Genomic DNA, 7,259 nt, shown 5'->3' on the forward strand with positions numbered 1-7,259 from the left:
TATATTATATCCGTCCACTAACGGCTCAGGATAGGAGGGCACTCATAATCCTTCAGTGGCAGTCAGTGTCTGAAATTCTGAGATCAAAGGACCTTGGCCTGAGGCCACACATTTGCTCCCTGTTGGAGATCATTAATTTCAACCTTTCATTTAATAAGCTTTTATTAAATGCCTACTGCAAGCAGAAAACTGTTCAATGTTGTGAGTTTTCTGGAGGGTACTCGATTCAGTCCCCTAAGAAAATTCAGGATAGTTAAGAGGACAGGAAATAAATGTAATGCTGGTAGAATGGAGGCTTTCTTCTGGGCTTCCTAAAAGAGAGGGAGGAGGAAGAGGACTAATGAGGCTTGAGAACCTGCGATGTACCAGGTACTGTGCCAGGCTCTTTATATATTGTCTTACTCAATTCTCACAATGACTCTATGACATGGGTTATTTATTAGTAGACTTTACAAACAAGAAAACAGATGCTTGGAGAGATTAAGAATCTGGCCCAAGTTCACAGCAGTAGTAAGTCAGCCCTGATATCCGGGTCTGGAGATACCCCACCATACTGCTACTCTTAAATATTGTTTTCTGCCTCAAAGAATTGTTTCTCCAGGCAGACCACCAAAAAATTTCTCATCTGAGATTCAAATAGTTGCTTATTAGATGACAAAATTCCTGTTCAATTAATTTTCTTCTGAAATTTTATGTTAAAATAATTAATAATAGTAATAGTATCCCATCAACACAGAAGTTTAGCATTTACAAAGCATGTTCACATCTTTCTCTTCCTGGGTCCTCCAAAAGCACTGTGGCTGGGACTTAATGTTATACCCAAAGTCTCACAGATAATAAGTGAGCAAATGATTGCACTTGAGTTTGCTGCTACATTGTAAGAGGAATAAGTATTCCTTAATGGTATGTATTTTGTCTTATGTATTACCTGATTTTAAGCACGGCGGAAAATTTTATAAAGGCTTGTCATCATGTTCCAGATGTCTTACAAATCATGATGCTTATCCCATCAATGATACAATATACATCTCAAGACACAATAGCACGTACATTTTGGACAGAAATATTAAATCCATTTTTAAAATATCTTAATAATTTTGATTATTTTTGGTTGACTTCCCGTCGGCTCAGGTGAGATGACTACTGCATTTTCCTTGAAATATGACTGGCAGAGAGTTTTTACAAAGAGTAGAAGGGTCGGTATTTCCATTTCCTTGTTTGGTTATGCTTGCAACATACGTATCTTCTTCAATCCACTGCTTGTCAAACTCTTTTAAGGCAGAAACCATTCTAGCTCATTTAAGTTCATTTCAGAAAGGTTAGTTTAGTTGAAACTGGATAATATAACCCATAGAGCCACTTGATAGGGCTACGTAAAGTTGAGAGCCTAAAAAGAATGAATGTGATTGCCACACCATTCAACTCCCATTCTGCCTTCAAGACATCTCAGGTATGTTACAAGGATGCAATTGTCTCATGTATGTATTAGCACCAATATGGGTAGCAGTGCCCATCCACTTATTAAACATTGGTAAAGTTTTCTTCCTTTTTTAGATTTATATTATAAAAATAGAAATTCTCGGTGGTTACATAAATCTACATATGTGAAAATTACATAGAACTACACACATACATATACACGCACAAAAATAAGTGTAAGTAAAAATCGGAGAAATCTAAACAGGGTCTGTGGACTGTACCAATGTAGATTTCCTTATTTTGATATTAGACTATAGTTATGCAAGATGCTACCACTAGGTGAAGGATATAATTCCATCTCCTTCAATTCTGTCTTTGCAACTTCCTGCAAATCCATAATTATTATAAAAATTACATAAATAAAAGTTCTAGTATTTTTGCGGCAACCCAGTGGATTGTTGGATGCACCTCTAAACATGCCCTTTTTGAAGACCATGGCTCTGGCTCACAGTGAGATCTGGGAAAAGTGGTTTCCTCTCTTCAGGCCATTTTCCTCATCTGTAAAATGGATAGGTTGGCTCAAAACTCTACTCATGCGTCTGGAGCCTGTGCTCCGCAACGGGAGAGGCCGCGACGGTGAGAGGCTCGTGCACCGCGATGAAGAGTGGCCCCCGCTCGCCGCAACTGGAGAAAGCCCTTGCACAGAAACGAAGACCCAACACAGCCAAAAATAAATAAATTAATTAATTAAAAACAAAAAACAAAAAACTCTACTCACCTCTAAAATTCTAGGATTGTATATGCACGATTTTGGGGAGGTGTACATCTCTCTCAGGTTGTACGATCATGGAACATCTCCAGTTGGTAGGAGGAAATGTGGTCAGCTGTTTGGTATCAAGTCCTCTGTCCTTGACTTGAAGCCATTCACCTCTTCCCACAGGCTACTTCTAAGGGTCTTCCGACTAAGCAATACTTAGAAAATTGTAAAATATTTTCATCAAAAACCTTGAAAAAAGCATCACAGAGACAGGAAAAAGAAAAACCTAACATTACCAGCTGAAGATGATGTCTTCAGTGCCAGACCTTCAGAATCCATTTAGACCACACGGTAGCTATACCCTGTTTTCATGACTTGTTCAGGCTGTCCAGAATGCTAGCTGCAAAGGAAAACACCCTTACAGCAGCTAACTGGGAAGAGATGTAAAGGGATTTGTAAGTCAGACTCAGACCCTGCAGGAATTTGTAAATGTCACCCTGACCTTGAATGGGGAAAGTTGATTGTTCTCCAGTGCATAGCAGTTAAGAAGCTCATCCTTGGAGAAAACCAAGAGGTGGGACTATATCTTTTTCACATCTATAGACAATCTCTTGACCTTGGTAACTTCTCAGTTGGGAAGATATATTTACTTTGAGTATGGGAACCAGAAAGAACATTTCTTGTCATGGTTCTCATGTTGGTCACATCTTAGAGCGTTTTCAGCTATGGATCTTCCTTTGGCCAAGCTATTTCTTATTTCCCTTCTTTTTTTTTTTTTTTTGTAAGAAGATTTTTTTGAGCAGTTTTAGATTCACAGCAAAATTGAGTGGAAGGTAGAGAGATTTCCCATATATACCCTGCTCTTATACATGCGTAGCCTCCCCCATTATCAACATCCTGCACCAGAGTTGTATATTCATTATGATTGAACTGACACATCGTTATCACCCAGAGTCCACAGTTTACATTAGGTTTCCTCCTTGATCTTGTACATTCCATGGGTTTGGAAAAAAGTATAATGACATGTATGTGCCATTGTAGCATCAAAGAGAATCATTTCATTGCTTTAAAAATCTTCTGTGTTCTGCCTGTTGAGCTTTCCTTGCCCCCTAGCTCCTGGCAATCACTTATCTTTTTACTGTCTCTATAATTTTGCCTTTTCCAGAATGTCATATAGTTGGAATTATATGGTATGTAGTCTTTTCAGATTGTCTTCTTTCACTTAGTAATATGCATTTATGTTTCCGCATGTCTTTTCATGGCTTGGTGGCTCATATTTTTTAGTGCTGAAAACATTCCATTGTCTGGATATACCACAGTTTATTTATCTATTCACCTAACCAAAGATATCTTGGTTGTTTCCAAGTTTTAGCAATTATAGATAAAGCTGCTATAAACATCCATGTGCAAATTTTTGTGAGGACATAAGTTTTCAGTTTACTTGGGTAAATACCAAAGAGTGTAACCGTTGGATTGTGCAATAAGAGTATGTTTAGTTTTGTAAGAAACTGCCAAGCTTTCTTCCAACATGGCTGTACCTTTTTGCATTTCCAACAGCGAATGAGAGCTCCTGTTGCTCTACATCCTGGCCAGCATTTGGTGGTGTTATTGTTATGGATTTTGGCATTCTAATAGGTGTGTAGTTGTGTCTTATTGTTGTCTTAATTTTCAATTCCCTAATGACATATAATGTGAAGCATCTTTTCATATGCTTACTTGTCCTCTATATATCTTCTTTGGCAAGGTGTCTGTTCAGGTCTTTTGCCCATTTTTTAAAACCTATTAGTTCATTTTCTTAGCTTTGAGTTTTAAGTGTTCTTTGTATATTTTGGATAACAATCCTTTATTAAATATGTTTTTTGAAAATATGTTCTTCCAGTCTGTGACTTGTCTTCTCATTCCCTTGACACTGTCTTTCACAGAGCAGAAGTTTATACTTTTAATGGAGTCTAGCTTATCAATTATTTCTTCCATTGATCATGGTTTTTCTAAAAAGTTATTGCCAAACTCAAGGTCATTTAGATTTTCTCCTATGCTATCTTCCAGGACTTTTAGAGGTCTGCATCTCATATTTAGGACTACAATCCATTTGGAGTTAATTTTTGTGAAAGGTTGAAGGTTTGTGTCTAGATTTTTTTTTATATGTGTATATTCATTTGTCCCAGTACCTTTTGTTGAAAAGACTATCTTTGCTCCATTGTATTGCCTTTGCTCCTTTGTCAAAGATCAGTTGACTGTATTTAAGAGAATCTATTTCTTGGCTCTCTACTTTGTTCCATTGATTTTTTTTTTTTTTCTTTTTTGCCAATACCACACTGTCTTGAATATTGCAGCTTTAGAGTAAATCTTAAAGTTGGTTAGTATTGGTCCTCTGTCTTTGGTCTTCTCCTTCAATATGAGTTGACTATTCTGTGTCTTTTTGCCTCTCCACATAAACTTTAGAATTAATTCATCAATGCTTACCAAAAAAAAAAAAAAACTTGCTGAAATTTTTACTGGGATTGCATTGAATCTATAGAGCAAGTTGGGAAAAGCTGGCATCTTGACAGTATTGAGTCTTTCTACCATAAACATGGAATATTTCTTCATTTATTTAGTCCTTCTTTGATATTTTTTATCAGAGTTTTGTGGTTTTCCTCATATAGATCTTATATTTTTTGTTAGGTTTATACCTAAGTATTTTATATTTTTTGGAGTGCTAATGTAAATGTAGTGTTTTTAATTTCAAATTCTACTTGTTCATTTCTGGTCTATAAGGAAGTAATTGACTTCTGTATATTAATCTTGTATCCTGCAACCTTGCTATAATCACTTACTAATTCCAAGAGTTTTTTTGGTTGATTCTTTCAGATTTGCTATGTAGACAGTCATGTTAACTAAGAACAAAGACAGATTCATTTCTTCCTTCCCAATCTGTATGCCTTTTATCTATTTTTCATGCTTTATTGCATTAACAAGGACTTCCAGTACGATGTTGAAAAGCAGCCTTATTCTTGATCTTAGAGGGAAAACTGAGTCTCACTATGTATGATGTTAGTTGTAGGTGATTTTTAGATGTTCTTTATCAAGTTGAAGAAGTTCCCCTCTATTCCTAGACTGCTGAGAGTTTTTATCATGAAAGAATTTTGTCCAATGCTTTTTCTGCATCCATTGATATGATCATGTGATTTTTCTTTTTTATCCTGTTGATATAATGGATTACATTAATTGACTTTTGAATGTTGAACAATTCTTGCATTCCTGAAATAAATCTCACTTCATCATGGTATATAATTATTTTTATACATTGTTAAATTCAATTTGCTAACATTTTGTTGAAGATCTTTGTATCTATGTTCATGAGAGGTACTGGTCTGTAGTTTTCTTCATCTTTGACTGGTTTTGGTATTAGTGTAATACTGGTCTCATAAAGGGAGTTAGGAAGTATTCCCTCTGCTTCTATTTTCTGGAAGAGATTGTAGAGAATTAACACAATTTCTTCCTTTGAAGTTTTGTAGAATTCACTATTGAATCTACCTGGGCCCCAATTTTTTTAATAAAAAATTTACTGAGATATTTATAGATTCACATTCAGGCGTAAGAAATAATACAGAGAGATCCCATGTGCCCTTTACCCAGTTCCACACAATGATACATCTTGCAATACTATAGTGCAATATCACAACCAAGATATTACCATTGATACAGTCCGCCTCTCTTATTTGTATTTCCCATCTGTGTGAGAATTTAGCATTTAGTATACACATGTATACGTATTTATCACATGTGTAATCTTATTACTGAGTACCATAGTCAAGATACAGAAAAGTCCAGATTTCTTTTCATCCTTTCTGCAGCAGTTTGGACACTACACTGCTAAGTGATGGAAACTCACTGGAACATGTATCAGTGCATTACCTTAGTTTCATTTGTTACAACTCATGGGTGTTTTCTAGGGTCTTCTTTGTTCTATTATCCCTAGAACTGGCCTCACAGGCCATTGCAAGGGACAATGGTTGATGGGCTTATTTCTGCAACCGAGTTGCTGAATTCAGCCTCTTGTACTTGTCCAATACACATCACATTTTAACTGTTAGAAGCTGATGAAAATGACACAACCTCTTTCCCCAGATGAAATCACCTACCTACATTTATAGCACTGAGGGATGGCACTTCAGATCCATGACAGTCAACACAACAAGTGTCATGTTCAACTTGACTTCTGAGATTCTAAGATATAGTTAGGTCTACACAGTGCATTGATGGTTTAGAGGAAAAAGTACCACGTAATATAATTTATCTATTCATTAAACAAGTTTTAAGAGATGATTATGTGTCATCTTTGATAGGGCTACAAAGATAAATTGAACTAAGATTTTTGCCCTAAAATAATGTATATGCTAACCAGGGAAATATAACACATAAATTTAATTAGTCTTTTTCCCACTACTTCATTTCACAGCTTTGTGCTCTAGACAAACAAACTACCCATTCACTGGTTACCAAACTTCACATGGTTTCCCTGCCTCTGCCTTTGTTCACAGTATTTCCTCTGATTGGCCTCCTCTTGCTTCTCATGACCATTTCTTTTCCTAAACCAAGATCAAATGCAAAATTCTCCATGAAGAATTTTCTGATACCCCTAAACAGTAAGTGATCTCTCTCCCTTCTAAGGTTCTTTATATTGGCTTTAAAATGTCATACTTTGTATTGGAGCTACTTATCTCTATGTCTGGGATCCCTGGTAGATATAAGCTCTGAAGGCAGAATTTATGTCCAGGACGTTGAGGATCCATGGCCCACCAGATGCAATCATATTTTGATATAGCATGGTTAATTTCCATAGCAATTGTTACTCCTATTTCCCCTTCTTTCTCTCTGCATATGAAAATTAAAATGTGGTTATGCTGCAAATATTTGACATGGACCTTAGAAAACGTGAGCCCAAAGCACAGGACAACATAATATTCTTATGTTTTTTCCTAATATTTGTTTTATGATCCTGAAAACATTCTCAGACTTCCTGTGGCAAAGATCATTCTCCTAGTTTCTAAGCAAGATCCCCTAAGGAATTAAAAGATTGGGCGATATTCTGCTAGGGAAT

The sequence above is a fragment of the Balaenoptera ricei genome, chromosome 4, assembly GCF_028023285.1.
Source record: "Balaenoptera ricei isolate mBalRic1 chromosome 4, mBalRic1.hap2, whole genome shotgun sequence".
Classification (NCBI taxonomy): Eukaryota; Metazoa; Chordata; class Mammalia; order Artiodactyla; family Balaenopteridae; genus Balaenoptera; species Balaenoptera ricei.